Genomic DNA, 18,086 nt, shown 5'->3' with positions numbered 1-18,086 from the left:
TGGACCAGCCTACCTGAACAGCAGACTCAGCTTCCACACCCCCACCCACCAGCTATGCTCCGCCAGCCTCGCCCTCGCCGCTGTCCCCCGCATTCAACGAACAACCTCCGGTGGCAGATCCTTCTCCTACCTCGCCGCCAAGACCTGGAACACCCTCCCTATCCACATACGGCAGACGTAAGACCTACTCGCCTTCAGAAGACTCCTCAAGACCTGGCTCTTCGAGCAGTAGCAGCACCCCTCTCTCCCCTCAGCGCCTTGGGACCCTCACGGGCAAGTAGCGCGCTTTACAAGTACTCGGATTGTTTGATTGATTGATTGATTCTCCAATTAACATATAGAGAGAATCTTGATTTCATTAAAGATTACGGAGGCTATCATTATCCTACCTAAGTTATGTAAAAAATAAAATAAATAATAATAATATAATAATAACAGAGAAAAAGAAGAAATTTATATTTGAGATGCTTATTTTCTCATTGAAAAGAATGTAATTTAGAAATTAAATTGTTCAGTGCAGCTCTTAATTGGATTTCTTCTGTTGAAGGAAAGAAGAAGTTGTTGAAAATGTTTCATGTTTACTAGAATGTTTGAGATGTTTCAAGTTCAGTGACATACTTTTCACTCCTTGGAATGTTCAAATGAAAGTACAACATTAGTACACGTTACCTAAGTAGCAAAACATGACGAAACAATAGTTGGTTCAAACGTAAGAGTTATTACTGTTTTTATGAACTGTGAACTGTAGTTTGTCGCAAGGGTGTAGTGAAACTTTCTGTAGCAACACCACCTCTTGATCTACTGTGAAGCACATTAATTTGCTAATTCACAGAAATACTGCTTATACTAAAAAGCAACACTTTCAGTATGCTCAGCTGATTTGCTTCATGCTAGTTGAGTGGTCTGTAAGTTCTCTACTGCACAGGTAACTTGCACAAGGCCTCATGCAACATCGCCAATATAGTGGCTCATTACAACCTGCAGCCCTACAGTAAGGCGTGAGAGGGTTGACGTAACCTGTGCAAGGCGATTTATTGAGCCACTCAACATATCCTTATGGGAGAATAAAGGGTGTTGAATACGCCTGTGTGTTGCATTGTCCTCTTGCATTTAGCCACATAGATTGTTCATAGCCTCTGTCATTAATTCTACATTTACCTTCAGAGGCTTGTGGGAATCCTCAATGGTTGTTACTGCATGTTGAAAGCCAGTTGTGATGCTTCTTTCTATTGCAGTTATTTTTTCTGTATTAAAGCACATATGCTTGTCTTTGGACAGAGCACCACTTCATCCAATTCTCCTTAAAAAACAAACACCATACACAAGCATGCCCACCACCTCCCCTGTCTTCTGTGACCCTGGAACAAAGTCACAGAAGACTGGCTCACCCCCACCCTCATCAGCACCCCACCACCGACTATGACAGGTGTTAACACCGCAGCACGCAACCTCCACCGCAGGATCACGAACTACACAGACACACTTTCACCCCTCAAGAAAGCCACAGAACAGCATCAAGAAAGCAAGCTGGTTCACCCCTGCACTCCAAGAATCCAAACGCTCCAGCCGACATCTCGAAAAGATATGGAGGAACAACAAAACCGTAGAAACATGCACCGCCTAAAAAACAGCCACCACAGCACATCACCAACTCATCAAATCCACAAAGAAGAAATCCCTCCAAGACAGAATTCTCACCAATTCTCATAACACCAAATACATCTTCTCCATCATCAAGGAATCTGCCAAACCCCGCAGCGAAACAACAGACGTCCCACCCTCCCAAGATCGCTGCAACAGACTCAGCACCTTTTTTCACCTCAATATTGAGATGATCTCCAACAATTTCGATAACCAAGACCTTCACACCACTCCAGCTCCCCCCCTAGCAAAGCCACCAAACAGACCCTGCTCACTTTGACCCCTCTCATGACAGATGACCCCTAAAGACCTTGAAGAGCATCCACTCTAGAGCACCCTCAGACCCCTGCCCACCCCACATCTTCCACAGAGCCGCCACAACCATCACTCACGTACTGCGCCAGACAATCAACTGCTCCCTCAAAACCACCACATTACCCGACAACTAGAAACACGCCGAAGCCAACCCCCTCCTGAAGAAACCCTCCACAGACCCAACGGACCGTAAAAACTTCAGTCCCATCTCCCTGCTTCCATTCACAGCCAAGTTCATCAAAAAGACCCTCAACCCCCAGCTAGCAAACTTCATTGAAGCCAACAACATCCTAGACATCTCCCAATCTGGATTCCGCAGCAACCACCGCACTACTCACCACCACCGAAGACATCCGCTCCTTCCTCGACCAGGGTCAAATGGCAGCCCTCATCCTCCTGGACCGCAAGGCTGCCTCTGGCACTGTCTCCCACCGCACACTAGCCACCAGACTCCATGACGCGGGAATCCGCAGGAAGGCCCTCGACTGGAGATGCATGTTTCTCACTGGCAGAACTCAGCGAGTCAGACTCCCTCCCTACCTCTCGGAACGAACAGACCTGTGGAGTGCCCCAAGGATCCTCCCTTAGTCCCACCCTCTTCAACATCTACATGGCCCCTCGCAAATATCATCAGAAATCATAGGCTTAACATCGTCTCCTATGCCGACAACACACAGCTTATCCTCTCCCTCACCAACGAACCCAACATCAGCAGACACAACTTCCAAGAAAGGATGAAAGCAATCGCCACCTCAACGAAGAAGAGCAGCCTGAAATTCAACTCTGAGAAAACAGAAGTCCTCATCCTTAGCTCCCCCCCTCCACATGGGACAACTCCTGGTGGCCCCCCTGCCTTTAGAAACCCCCCACCTCAACGGACCGCGCCCAGAACCTTTCTTCATACTAGACTCATCGCTCACAATGAACAGCCAGATCAACGTCATATCCTCGACCTGCTTCAACACCCTCTGCATACTCTGAAAAACATTCAGATGGATCCCATCTGAATCCAGAAAAGCTCTTTGGATGACCCCAGCACTCAACTGAGCCACACCCCTTGCCCCAGCCCCTTGAGACCCTAGTGGGTGAGTAGTTGTGCTTCACCAACCCTGATTGATTGCTTGATTGTAGGTGCTGTACCTTCAACACGGAGGCTACGAGATCGGCAAACACTGGTGTGGTATCGCCCATAGCTTGTGTGGACCCTGACCTGGGATTAGACTGCCTGATAACACTGCGATGTCGGACCCGTGTACCCCTGTGAAATTGCCTGCACCTCACTGCAGGTTCTTCTGGGGCATTTGGACTCCTTGCATCACCACCTTCCTTAATGAAGAGTGTCTGATTGCCATGTTCTGGACTGCTACTTTGCCTCTGGGATGTTGTAGAGTCATTGCCTTCTTGACTGGACATCTGTGTGTCTTCCTGACCCTATCCTTCGCACTCATGTTCTTTATGGTGCTGGAACATCTGTATAGAGATGCAATGTGTAAATATTTGTAAATAAATGTTGTAATCTTCACTTTTTTTTGTATCAATTACAGTATGGGAGGTTTGTTTCCTGCTGTAGGTGTTCATAATGGAGAACTACATATCCCGTAATGCACTACTAGATTAGGCCTAACACTTCTAATGGTCTTTTATTTATATTCTATTGTAGCTACAAATTTCCCAGTCTAGCATGGTTACAATGTTACCTCACACACTACTGCAAATATGTTATTGTGACACAGTATGTGTATGTATCACTCTTAACTTTTGAAGTAGAAGGAGCCTCTGAGATGTCAATGTTGCTGAGTCCAGACTCAGTTTCTGGCCCCAGGGTGGACTCAATCATTTCCTCCATAGTAGTTGGTGGTGGCTGGGTTGGAGGTCCTCCTCCTGTTGCACGGACCTCAGTTCTACGGGTTGCCATATTATCTTTGGCCCTTGGACCTAGGCCCTACCACCTTTTGCAGATCTCTTCAATGGATCTCTGTGTGACTCCCACAGAGTTGATGTGCTCCTATATTTTCAGCCAGAGTTTCTTCTTCTGTCCCTCTGGCAGAGAAAGGGTGTTTTTTCCAAACAAGGCATCATGGTTAGCCACACACTCATCAGTGAGTTTTCTATCTCTTTTTCAGAGAATTAAAATGTTCTCTTTACTCCCTCCAATCTTCTTCTTAGGATTCTGCCTGGACATTTTTCCTGCTTTCCAGGCGTAGACAGCTTTGAGTACTGCGGATCCAAATTAGATTCTGTTGGCTATCACCTGCCTCTCCAGTGTTCTTATGGGCCTGCTACTACTCTACTTCATTTTTGTGATGTTATCAATCACTCCCAGGTAAAAATTCACTACTTGCAACTCGATTCACAGATTGTGACTTGATTCACTATTTATCGAATCGCAATTTGCGATTTCTGAAATAGCAAATGCGACTCGTCCTGAATTGGTAATGGCCAGATGCTCACATTCGTACATACCAAATACCGATTTGTACATTATGAATCAGTGAGAATTGCAATTTATGAATCAGTATTAATTTGCCTTGTATATCTAGCCCTAATGACCTAGAAAAGACAACTAGGCATTTTTGATATTGTTAGAAATGGGGGCCTCTAGTTGCCAGTGGCTTGCACCCTGTCCAAATAGGGACCCTTCCTTCTAGTCAGGTTAAGGGAGTTATACACCCAAGATAACCCCTGCTCACCCCCTTGGTAACTTGGCACGAGCAGTCAGGCTTATCTCAGAGGCAACTTGTTAAGCATTTGCACATAACATACAGTAATACAGTGAGAACACTACAAATGGACCCTAAAACAGTTTGAGGGGGCGTGGCCAAGATGGCGGGCTGAAGAGACGCTCTTCCCGTGAGCTCCTGAAGCCCCGGAGCCCTTGACCCTTCCTACGCTGCTGATCTCCCCCAGATCGAGCGCAGGGGAAGGCGAAAGCGACCGAGAGCCCGGTCAGAGCTGTGCTGAAGCCTCCGGAGGCGTTGGAGCTGAGAGCGACGTCTCGCTGCGCTAGCCCCTGACCCGGGCGGGCGTTGCGGCCCGGACGCGGCGAACCGAAAGTAGAACGGCCGCCTCGCGGCGACCCGGGGCGGTGGTGAGTTCCCGGGCCGCCGACCAGCGAGGAGCCTGCTGTGCCCCCCTCCTGTGACGCCGGGGCACCCTAGCGGGAGGTGGAGAAGAACACGGCGCGCCTCCCACGCCTGACTGGAGGAGGAGCTGGTGAGGCGCGCTACGCGACCCCGGGGATTGCCGGAGCCGAGAGGACTTGTAGGCCGGAGACGCCGGCGGACTTCTTTTCTGGGGGCCCCAGCTGCGGGAGAGCCGTGCGAGGGCCTGGTGGACGCCTCTGCCTACCCGGCCGGTTGTGACACAGCTTTGGGAGCAGTTGGCGGAGGGCCACAACGAGACTTGGTGATCCTGCTCACTCCCGGGCTGTTGGCCCCTGTCCCTGCGCTGCCGGGCCTCACTCCCTGGTGGGCTTCTTGAGCCGGTGCGCCGCCCCCGGGGCCCCTCACACACTTGATCGGTTGGTGCATGCTGGCCTGGAGGGGCCCAATCCGTGCTGAGTCTACCGGGCGGCGGGGCACGCCCGGGCAGTGGCGGTTGAGTGCCGAAACGCCCGAAGCCCTTGTGACACTGTGCTGATCTGCTTCTGGACCGCAGGGGACCTTTACGAGGGCATTGCAGTTGGATATTAGTGGTTACCCTTCCTCGCCCGCCTGCAGGGTTTCATTGGTTGCCGCGCCCGGGGCGCTACCCCGGGACCCGAGACTGCGCTAGACCGATTTGCTGCGGAGGCCCACGTGGTGCACAGCCCACTCTCACGCTCCTCTCCCTACGACGCACCCCTACCTCGGCGATGTCAGGCAATAGAGGGGGAAAGAAAGGGGATCGCACCTTGCCGGAGATGCTGGGCAGGGGCGCCCCGAGACAGGACAGGTCCCAGCCGACTCCGAGTCCCTCGACCGGCTCTCGCGGGGCGGAGGGGGGTGAGCCCCCAGTCACCCGGTCATTTCTGGAATCACTGTTCAGCACCCTCAGAGAGGACTTCCAGACGTTGAAACAAGAAGTGGCTGGCGAGGTCCGAGAGGTGAGGAGAGAGGTCGACTCGCTTGGTGACCGGGTCGCCGCCATGGAGGACGCTAATCAATCCCGAGACGAGGAGGTCAAGCATCTGCAACAGGAAGTACTACGGCTTCGGGATCAACAGATCGACCTCCAGGCCCATGCCGAGGATCTTGAGAATCGGTGCAGGCGCAACAACATCAGGGTCCGGGGCGTTCCGTCTAAGGAGGAAGGGGAAGACATCGCGGCCTACCTACGAGACCTGTTTCGGGATATTCTGGGCGAGGCGGGAGATTTTCCGGTGAGAATCGACAGAGCACACAGAGTTGGACTCCCGCGCCGGGCCTCGGCGCCACCCCCAGATATCTTAGATTTTCCTTTGAAGGAACGGATCCTCCGCGAAGCACGTCAGAAACAGCCGGTGAGCTTCAGAGGTCACCAAATTGCTTTATTTCAGGATCTATCCACAATCACGTTGCAGAAGCGCAAGTCCTTCAGGATTGCTACGGACTTTCTGAGAGAGCATGATACGCAGTATTCGTGGGGGCACCCCTTCAGGCTTATTTTCCGGTGGAATGGAACACTGCATCAAATGAGGTCCCTTCAGGACACGTGCGGAGTGCTGGGTATCACTGCTGCGGATGATGATGTCCCTACGCCACGCCGCCGCACCTCTAGGGAGGGCTGGCAATCGGTTCGGCGGCGCCGGACCACGCTCCCGCCTCCCCGCCCGGACTCTCCCACGATCAGGGCGGACATGGACAGCGCCATACGGGAGGTATCCGGCTCCACATCGACTAGTGACGTGGCCTTGACGGCCTGAGCATCATCCGGGGGGAGATCGTCTTAGCACCACTGGCTCTGCAGGTTTGAGGGTTCCGGGGGAGATGGGGGCTTTGGGGGGGCATTGATGGTGGCTGGACGTCCACTCGGACACTTTACCACAGACTTGCCCGCTAGGGGCTGGACTGGGACATTGGGGATTTCTGCAAAGTTGGGGCTGCTGCTGCAGGGTGCGGGAAGGGAAGGGGGTGGGGCTCTGGACGCGGGTTGGGGATGGGGGGAGTTGGGGAGTTCGGGGATTGTTTTAGGAGTTGGGGAGGGAAGGATTCGGGGTTCGGGTCATGCCACTATTGCCTCATGCTGTGTTTCTTGTGTCCTCATGTCGCCTCACTGGGACGGGGAGGGGCCTGCTTTGAAGGGATTTCTGAACTCATGCTGGGTTAATGCTCTGATCTCTTGTTGCTGTTGTCGCCATGTCCCTCTTGCGTTGGGCGGGGAGGTGGGATGTCGTGCCTGCTGTGGGTGGATTTTGCCCCGTCCCGCACTGCCGGCCTGTGCTGGTCCCTCTGCTGTCTCAAGCCCACTTGCCGCTAATTTTTTGATGTTTCGCCATGGCTCTTAGAGTTGTCACTCTCAATGTCAAAGGGTTGAATAATCCGGTTAAGCGCAGAGCTATACTGTCCTTGCTTGAGAGCACCCAGGCGGACATCTGTCTATTGCAGGAAACACACTTATTGGCCCGAGATTGTCCCAGGTTGCGGTCCCCGAGGTTTCCAGTTCAGCTTTTCTCCTCTGGGGCTACTAAAACGGCGGAAGTAGCTATCCTGCTATCCAGGAGGTTTAAGGGGGAGGTGTTGTCCAAGGTCGCAGAACAGAAGGGGAGGCTCCTGGCATACAGGGTTAGGATAGGGGGGTTTCTGTTCACTGTGGGCTCAGTGTATAGCACCAATGACCGTCAAGACCACTTTTTACAGTCTGCCCTGGACGATATTGCCACTACCCCAGACAGACACATAATCGTTGGGGGCGACCTGAATATGGTCTTTGACTCTTCCCTGGACAGGTCCGTACAGCGCCACCCACACGCCGGGGAGTTCTCGTGGTTGAGTTCCTCCCACCTCAAAGATCTGGACATGCACGATCTTTGGCGACGCCTCCACCCCACTACGCAGGCATATTCCTATTATTCCCATGCACATAGGACGTATGCGAGGCTGGACTATCTCCTGGTTACGGGACCGATGGCGGACTTGGTGTCCACTTCTGAGATAGGGGTCCTCTCCCTGTCTGATCACGCTCCGGTGACGGGGTCCTTCCGACTACCGCCGGAGCCTCGGTCCCGCCGGGTCTGGCGTCTCCGTGATACCCTGTTGCACAAACCAGCGGTACTGAAACAGGTGCGCGCTGCGATTGCGGGGTTCCGGGAACACAATGAGAACGAAGACACCTCCCGGGCGACACAATGGGCTGCCCTGAAGGCGGTGCTGCGGGGGGAATTTATCGCCATATCCTCGGCGGAGAATAAGGACCGCCAAATAAAGAGGGACGAGCTAACCAACACTGTGCGGGAATTAGAACAAGCGCATCGGAGGACGGGGGCCCCCAGGGTGTGGAGACAACTCAAAGCGGCCCGGAAGTCACTCTCCGCGCTCGATATGGATAGGGCGGAATATGCGGCGCTGCGCATGAAACATGCGTACTACACCGGGGGTGACCGCTGCGGCCGCCTGCTGGCGAATAAACTCCGGGTGCAACGTCTGCGTCAGCGAGTTACGGGGCTGTCTACCCCTGACGGTCTAGTAGCCGCGGACGACCCCCAGATTGCAGACGGATTCCGCCGTTACTACGCCGACCTGTATACAAGTGATGCCTCCTCCGCCCAAGCTGGGTCCGATTACCTTGCATCGGTCATCCTCCCCGTCCTCACACCGGAGCAAGCGGAACACCTGGAGCGCGATATCCGACCGGAGGAAGTGATTAGCGCTATCTCCCGCCTCAAGCATGGGAAGGCCCCGGGTCCCGACGGCTACACCCCACTCTTTTATAAGGTGTTTTGCCTAGAGCTGGCGCCGCTGTTGACGCGGCTTTGTAACTCGTTTGCCGAGCCTGGGGCCATCCCCCCAGATCTCCTACGGGCCACGGTGACAGTCATCCCTAAGCCTGGGAAGGACCGGGCAGAGTGTGCCTCTTACCGGCCGATCTCGCTACTCAATGTGGACCTCAAGCTCTACACCGGGGTTCTGGCGGCGCGCTTGGCACCACACCTGCCGGGTCTTGTGGATCCAGATCAGGCGGGGTTCGTCCCGGGCCGTCAGACGGTGGACAATACTAAAAGAGTCGTCCACGTCCTGGAAAAGGCCTCCCGCGTCCCCGGAGAGCGCATGCTACTCTCGGTTGACGCGGAGAAGGCGTTCGACCGGGTGCACTGGCCATTCCTGGAGCACGTACTCACCAAGTTCGGTATAGGAGAAAAGTTCCGCACCCTCATATTTAATTGTTACAAATCTCCTACGGCGGTGGTGAGGGTGAACGGCTGCGACTCTGACCGGTTCGCGATAGAAAGGGGGACCAGGCAGGGGTGCCCACTTTCACCCCTGCTCTTCGCTCTCTACATGGAGCCTTTTGCCCAGAAGATTCGGGGCAATCCGGAGGTGACCGGTGTCCGGATGGGGGGCTACATCCACACTATCAGTCTGTACGCGGATGATGTGATTTTCATGCTTGATAATCCGAAGGAATCGCTCCCCGCTTGCATTGCTGAGCTGGACGCCTTCGCGGCGGTGGCGGGGTTTAAAATGAATATCCGAAAGTCAGCGGCCCTTGACATCTCGCTCGCCCCCGCCACACGGCATGAGCTGCAGAGTGCCTTCCCCATGCAATGGTCTAGGGGTCTGATCCCATACCTGGGGGTACTGCTGGCGCCATCTCTACCTGCCATGGTTACCGCTAACTACGCGGCCTTGGGCAAGAAACTGAAGGAGGAACTGCTCCGTTGGAGCAAAGGTACGCTGTCCTTACTGGGATGGGTCACCGCGGTCAAGATGACCCTCTTGCCGCAGGTATTGTACCTATTCCGGGCCCTACCGCTCCAGCCACCGAGGGGGTGGATACGTCAGGCTCAGGCCGACATCGTTCGGTTTGTCTGGCAGGGCCGCAAACCCAGACTCAAGAAGTCCCTGTCGACGCTGGCGCCCGAGTCCGGTGGTCTTGGGATTCCGGACCTCCACAAATATTTTCAGGCGGCGCAGCTGCGGTACCTGGTTGAGTGGAGCAAGTGGGAGTCTGACAGACATTGGTTGTTCCAGGACCAGGCGGTGGCGGGGAGGACTCTACAGGAGGTGCCTTTCCTTCGCAGGCCTCACCGACTCCCCAATCTCTACGCGTCCTTTGTCACCCAGGTCCCGCTTCGTGTCTGGGATGCGGTGAATCTTAAACATGACCTTACCTCCTTCCCGTGGCCGCTTACTCCGTTGGTGGGGAACCCAGACTTTCATCCTGGAACGGAACCCGGAACGTTCTCGCTTTGGCAGACGGCTAGATGCTGCGCGCTAGTCCATATCTATGGCCCTGAAGGAGCCGTGCCGTTCGAAGACCTTCGTCGGGAATATCACCTACCTGAGACTGAGCGGTTGCGCTATTTGCAAGTTCGCCATTGGGCGCTTCAGCCACAGGTCCGGGAGCTGGCCGATCGGAAACTTACCCAGTACGAGCTGTGGCTAGCGACGCGCTCTTCGGACGCCAAGCTTATATCTGACCTGTACCGACTCTTGCAGCCCCCCCCTTACCACATCTATAGTCCCGGGAGGGCTCGCTGGGAGCGTGAGCTGGGGAGGGAATTGAGCCATAAAGAGTGGGATGACATCTCCTACAGGGCGCGACACTCTGCATACCACACTGGGTTAACAGAGACCTTTACCAAGGTCTCCACGTACTGGTATTACACACCCCAGAGGTTACACGAAATGAATCATCATGTCCCGGACACCTGTTGGCGCAACTGTGGGCAAATAGGCACGCTTACGCATGTTTTGTGGGATTGTCCGCTGCTGGACCAGTACTGGAACGACGTCTTAGACGAAATAGACCGGTGCTTTAGCATTGAATTGCCTCGCCTCCCTGCTTATGTCTTATTGGGGTTGCCCAATGGGTTGATGTACCCTCTGCGATCTAGGTAGGGCAGACAGATAGCGATTGCTTTGGGCTCAGCGATCCAAAACATACTCATTTATTGGCGTACCACCACACTCCCTAGCTCCGTTGGCTGGCTGCACCGGTTATGGCACGTTCTGGGGATGGAGAAACTATCTCTCACGGTGGCAGGGGAGGTGGATAGATTAGACGAACTGTGGCAGCCTTTCATAACACTACTGCAATCGGAGTTCAAGGAGATTACCTGCCCGCGCTACCTTAGACTGCTGCGACTCACGACCCCAATTGCATAATCGAAACAGTGTGTGGGTACGTTGGAGGGCTGGAATGTTACGCGAAAGTGTGAGCTGTATGAGACGTTTGCACAGGCACGAAGGGTGAGGGTGGGGAGGGGGGGGTTTGGGGGGTTGGATGAGGGAGGGGGGAGTTTGGGGGGTTGTTGGCTCTGGATTACGTCGTCTCAGACCTTTCACGAACAACTATGGCTCAATGACTGGGCAGCTGCCGATATGTGATTTTCAGTTGGTTATGTGGGGAGGGGCTTGGGCAGATACTCACCATGACGATTGTATTCCTTGTTTGCCCTGTTTTTCTTGTTTGTGGAAATGCAATAAAATACTTTAAACCTAAAACAGTTTGAGAAAAATAGCCAAGATTTATCTGTGGGCACCCATTTCCCTTTTTGGTAGTAAAACGGCCATTCATGGAGAGAAGTGGCTCATCACACTCCTGGCCTCATTACCACTGAACCTGCTGCACTGATGGTCCCTACAGATCGCGCTCCTTTCTTGTTTCTCCTGGGCCAATACTTTGAGGTCCCAATGGACTATCAGGGCTCTTCATCTGAATGAGGGCTCTGCATCTGAATACGATACTGCTGGCCTCCTCCCTGCCACCCCTTGCCTCACCTGAAAGGACATCTGCATGTAAATGGGGGTCAAAGTAGGTGGGATCGATGGGGACCGACGTGTCAATTTTCTTTTTATTTAGCAAAAACAATTCTCCAACTTTTTGCTACAAGTTAATGCAGACCTTGAGCTTCCTCCGGCTGAAAATAAAGAGGGTGTCTTGTCTCCTGTGCTGTGAAGCTGGATATGGACACCAAGCTAAATAAACAGGCCTTCATACAAGAGTGTCTACCTGAAAAAAACCTAAATGTGTGTAATTGGTTAATCTCCAAATGCGAAAGCTTCTTGAGAGCCTGTATACAGGGCCGGACTGGGAACGAAAACCGGCCCTGGCAAAGTGCTCGGCCGCCGCCCTCATGAGGGGGCGTTGGGAGTGCGACCGAGCTTTTTGCCGGGGCTGGTTTTCGCCCGATTTTGTTACACGGCCGATTTTGCAGCTATGCTGCAAAAACGGTCCTGTAACAAAAACAGCCCCTAGGGGCCCAAAACCGGCCCCCACCCTTGCGGCACACCGGGGAATGCCCGGTGCCCGCAACGGCCAGTCCGGCCCTGCCTGTATAGACTTGAATTGTTGGAGTCACTTAAAAGCTTAATGGTGACAGAGATTTAAGACCTTATTACAAGTATTATGGTACTGGACTCGGATAAATTGTAACCATACGGCAATGCAAGACATTTATGCTTTGTAATACCATGCTCAACCTTTCATGTCTGTTGATGTTGTTTAAAACAATAAAGAGAATTAAAAAAAAAAAATTACAAGTACTATGGTCCTCAGGACTGCTGTACTTGCAGCAGCAGTTCGATCACCACCACCACTGCGGGTCTGCCTGCAGTATTCTGAGTGTGGCGGTAGGACCGAACGAGACCAACAGCTCGGCCAGGATCGAGGATTCTGCTAGTTCGGCAGTCTGCAGCCTGTCTCAATATGCTGGCAGTGCCAATGGCAGCACCGCCAAGGATGTTACGAGTTGACTTTCCACCGCTCATTTCATGGCAGTGAGCACACCACAAAAAGGGCAACTATCCTGCCAGATCACGTCTTAGGGGTGGATGAGGGGAGGCGCATGTTGTGCCCCCCTGGAATTGCTCCTCTATTCCTGAACGGTGGGCATGCATGCCGCACCATGCAGGAATGTGCTGCAGGCACTGTTACAGCAGCGGGGTGCTGTCAAGACTCTCCTATGAGCCTTACACAGCCACCGCCGTGAGACTGCAGCAGCACTGCCTGAAGGATTGCACTCGTAATCTGGTGGTCAGGCACATGATAGGCTTGGCTTGGCAGTCCTCCTGTCTGCGCAGGGGTGGCAGGCTGAGAGGAAGACTGCCAAACTCGTAATAAGGCCCTAGTCTTTTTGAGAGGTAATATAAGGGGGTTATCAGCTAAGTTCTAGAAGGCATGGTTTTAATGTACAGTTATAAAAAAAAATTCACTAGGTACAGTCTGATTGCTAATTTATATACTCTGAAAGCAATTGTGTTATCTTAAACACTAAGGGCCTGATTCACTCATAAAAGAATTTTACGAGTAGTATCATAACAACTGCCTATTTTTTTATGTGCGGATTCTTCGCCACAAGTACGGAGACTCCACACTCGTAAAGGTACTACTTGTAAAATGCCATTGTGAATTCCCCAAAAAATGTAAACTTACACTAAAGTGTAAGTTTACATTAATGAATCAGGCCCTACGCCATTTTGAACAGCCCATCTTATACTGTGTGCAATGCAATTTTAAAACAATGACTTACATGTTCACAGTGCTTTTTGTGAAAGGCTAGGACCTCATAGTACTATATATAAATCACCAATTCCTCACTGCACCAAACAGGATTCAATTCTGTGACTCTGTTCACCCACACAGACATCAGCAAAGATTGCATTTACCACCTTCATAATGTAAAAGAGTCGATCACACACAGATGAGTTTAACTTGTATTTAGTTTTCATTTAAGGTGTGTGCCTTTTATACGCAGTAACCTGAAAGAACATAGGGCCATATGTATCAAGGAACCATTTTGCGATTCTGTAATAGCGATTTTTAAGAAATCACTATTTCAGAATCACAAAATGGTATGTATCAAGAAAAATGCAATTTTTTTGCGATTCCTTGATATTCCTTAATTGCGAATTCGCAAATTGCCAATTCGCAATTAAGGAATACTTTCCCATTCATTTCTATGGGCCTCCTGGCCCATAGGAAGGAATGGGAATTAGGGCCATTTGTATCAAGGAACCAATTTGCGATTCTGTAATAGCGATTTTTAAGAAATCGCTATTTCAGAATCGCAAAATGGTATGTATCAAGAAAAACACAATTTTTTAGCGATTTCTTGATATTCCTTAAATTGCGAATTCGCAATTAAGGAATACTTTCCCATTCATTTCTATGGGCCAGGAGGCCCATAGGAAGGAATGGGAATTCTTTCTCAATTTGCGATTCGCAATTTGCTAATCGCAAATGAGAATAATTTCAAGGGTGCAGGGGTGTCCAAAGGACACCCTGTTGCAACCCTGAAATAAGTATGGGTGCACACAAGGGCATGTTTGTGCGTCACATGGCACTTTGAAAAATGCTAAAATGTGCATTTTTCAAGGAAATCGCAAATTACCACCAACTAGAAGTTGGTGGTAATTTGCGAATCCTTAAGGGCATTTTGGATTTTTTTTTTGCTTGATACATTGCATTAAATGAATCACAAAATGTGTGATTCCTTAAATGCAATCGCAAAATAAAGAATGGCAAATTTTGCGATTCCTTATTTTGCACCCAAATTCTTTCATACATACCATTTTGCGAAAATGAGTTTGCAAAAGCCGAAATTCTGCGAATTTCGGCGTTTGCGAACCTATTTGGCCTTGATACATATGGTCCATAATAGTTACAGAATATTTTGTTCTTTTTAGCCATGTTTTTGATGCTGCCACTTCAACGGCTCTATGCAGCCTGGGCAGGCGCGTGTTTCCAAGCCATCTTCATTTACAAGTACTTGCAGAGGCACGAGGGCCCCCTGCAGATGCAGCCTGGAACAAAGGGGGGTGTGCCCCACACTTTGAAGACCTTTGCACTAAGGTCTTGAACTAAGGGAGCACCCTGGATTGTACGGGTCTCTATCACCAAGGGCTCCAGCAGCCTTATAAGTCTGTCCATTACATTGGGATGTGCTGCCATCCAAGTGTGTGCACTGACAGAGACATTGACCTCTCTAAAGGTCATGCTTGCATTAGCATCTCATATAAAGTGCAAGGTGGCCCGCCAGCCTCTTCAGTGTGTGGCTCTGTAATAATTCACCATGTATCATTTTTCCAGGGCTACGTCATCTATTATAGGCAAGCTACAAAACACAAGGAAAATTAGATTAGTGCTAACTGAAAATACCCACAGGGCACGTGCTTGACAGCATTCCTTTCCTCCACAGACTTTGCAAAAACATCTGTATGATCTCTGCAGACAATTAAGGTTGTTTCAGGTAGATGCGCAGGGACCTCACACGCTGCAAAATGGCCGCCAAGCTCTCTCCCCCTTTGTGTGTCTGCTGCCGCCTTTACATAATAAACTCACTCACTGATCCCAAACATCAGGCCAGATCATTGCCTGGCACTGAGCAGCGAGCCTCTGGAACGCAAAGCAGATGTTCAAAACATTATCTAGCTGTCTCTGAAATGATAACTGTTGTTTTAACCTACACAATTTCTTAAATTTCAAGGAACACATTTTTTACTCGGCACGTTGGGACAGGGCAGATTCATTTCCAAATAATAAAAAAATAATAAAATAAAATAGCAAATGCCTGGACGTCAGTGGTATCTGATTTTTATTGTTGATATTTAATAGAATGAGAACATTTTATAAATCATTTATAGAGCGCTCCACTTACGTGTAATGGACTTGCTTAAAAGGGATTTTGGCGGCCAAAATAGTCGTATTTATCAAAGTTGTCTTAAAGCCTTTTCCAACCGCATTTTTTCTTTATAAACAGGATTGAAGTAAGAAGAGCTCTGTTGATTTATTGAATGTTTTTCTCCATTTTCTTTTTTTCTGTGGGAAGGGATATTTCACCTGCACCATTTATCCCAATACAATCCAGATGTGTTATTCCATGGTTTCACTCTGCTTGAATGTGACTAAGGGTAGGCTGCGGGTGAAACAGAAAGAAATAATGAACAGTGAAAGTTCTGCTCAGCACACTGTGCTAGCAGGCTGTGTCTTTTTGGTCAATAACTGCAAAAGTGGCCTTTCCCTGTGCATTTTTTCTATAGTGTGGACTTCTCTCTTGTAGGTTTCAGAGCACTGTACATGATCCTGGAGGAGGAATAAAAAGAAACAACTTGATTAACAATAAACAAAGTTCATACAGACAATAGGATTGCGAGCAAAGGGAGAAGTTAATGTTATTAATTTAAATAGTGGCAAATGTAGGGAAAATGTTGGAAGAAACTGCTCACCTGAGATGTTAATCATCAGTTCATTGACACAGAAGATCTGAGTTGACACTCCTCTTCCTGTCCCCACCTCTTGGAATGGGTCAAATACACGTAGAGTTTACAGTCCTGTGGGACAGTACATTTCAGCCCATCCGCAAACAGCCTTGGCCAATCAAATGGGAAGGAACTTGGGGAACTTTGCTGATTGTTCCCTGAGCTGACCAACCAACCAATAAGCACATAAAACCTACACCTTCCGGCACAAGTGGTGTGTAATTAATTATATTGATGTGCACGGATTCCACTCTTGGGGAACAGAGTAGGTGCAGCTTTAGGCGCATGTACCCTTAACATCGTACATTATCAAAAAGACGCCTCAACAACACGCCCAAAGGAGGATGAATCAGAGATTGATCAGAGATAAGGTACTATATAGCATATAAAAAAAAACAATCAAGTAATGGCAGAGTACAAAAGTGAGTTTTAGGGCAGGATTAGAAAATGTAAGATTTGTATCAAAAATTCATAAGGCACAGTACAGAAATTGTAAATGACGACGCATATCGTCATTTGCATGAAGGCATTACTGAATATTAGACAGGGTCATAAATTATTCTAAGCCCCTAATGACTGGCAGAATCAATAAGAAATCAGACAGCTTCCCTAGTAGCATATAAAGTCTTCAAAACTCTCTGGCTCATCCCTAATGTAGCGTTTAGATATAAAATCTTGCATACAACAGAATGAAAACTGCAGATGCATCATGGTGTGAGCAAAATATTATAGTCCATACGAATCAGAACACAAAATTATTAAGCGTCAAGAGATGTCAGAGCAAACTCGTTACAAAAACTACAGTGAACTATTGTGGATGAATGCAAAACAACAGGCATCAGAAGAGACCTTGAATATTTGCAACATTACTAAGCCCATGTTGGAAAAGTATTCTTCGAACACAGCAAGAACAACATCAATTGAACTAAACATACATACTCTACATGACTGTGTGTATCTTGGAACAATAAACAGTGAGCCTGCAGAGTTAGACATCCATTTTAAACAAGATGGAATTGAGGTCTAAGTGAGGCCTAGGTAGCAATAACCTGAAAAAGGCACTCTAACGAATCACAATAACACATTTTCAAAAACAATAGCACCAGACAGAAATAACATTTTCAATTTGAGTGTAGATCCATATTCTGCACGATGTTAATCATGCACAAAATCTCGATTGCACACAAATTCCCACACAGCCATTAGATAGGACCTGAGGGTGACATCAGCAGGAGTTCCATATTACAACTCTGCTGTAGCTCTCCACTGTCTTTGGCTAAACGTGTGCTATAGAAATACCAAATATATAGTTATACAAATGCGTTTAAAGCAGTTTGGGCGATGATGAGATATCTACTCAATTACAGTTTCTTTGATAACAAAAAATATTTTTTAATAATAGTCCATCCGTTCTTTTTGACATAGAATAAGATTTAGCAATCAATCTTCCACAATATATTTGTCCAAGTCATAGACACGTAATCTTCTCAGCCTATATGTGTTTCACTATATTCTTTTGCAAGGCAGCACCTGTTTTCAAAATTCAGCCTAGTAAATCCACTGTGTGTTCATGATTTGTATTTTTTGAAAACAGATGTATTGGGATTTTTGACAGAAAACAAGGTAAAGGTCATGTAGATAATATGCATCTAAGTACATGCCGATCTCAGAATTATGAATACCAGATATATTGCTGGAAGGTATGTAAGAGAATGAATCCATTTACATACAGGCAAAGACATCATGTAATAT

Source organism: Lissotriton helveticus, chromosome 4_1 (genome assembly GCF_964261635.1).
Source record: "Lissotriton helveticus chromosome 4_1, aLisHel1.1, whole genome shotgun sequence".
Classification (NCBI taxonomy): domain Eukaryota; kingdom Metazoa; phylum Chordata; class Amphibia; order Caudata; family Salamandridae; genus Lissotriton; species Lissotriton helveticus.
The sequence above is the reverse complement of the archived record's forward strand: the minus strand, read 5'-3'. Positions refer to the sequence as shown.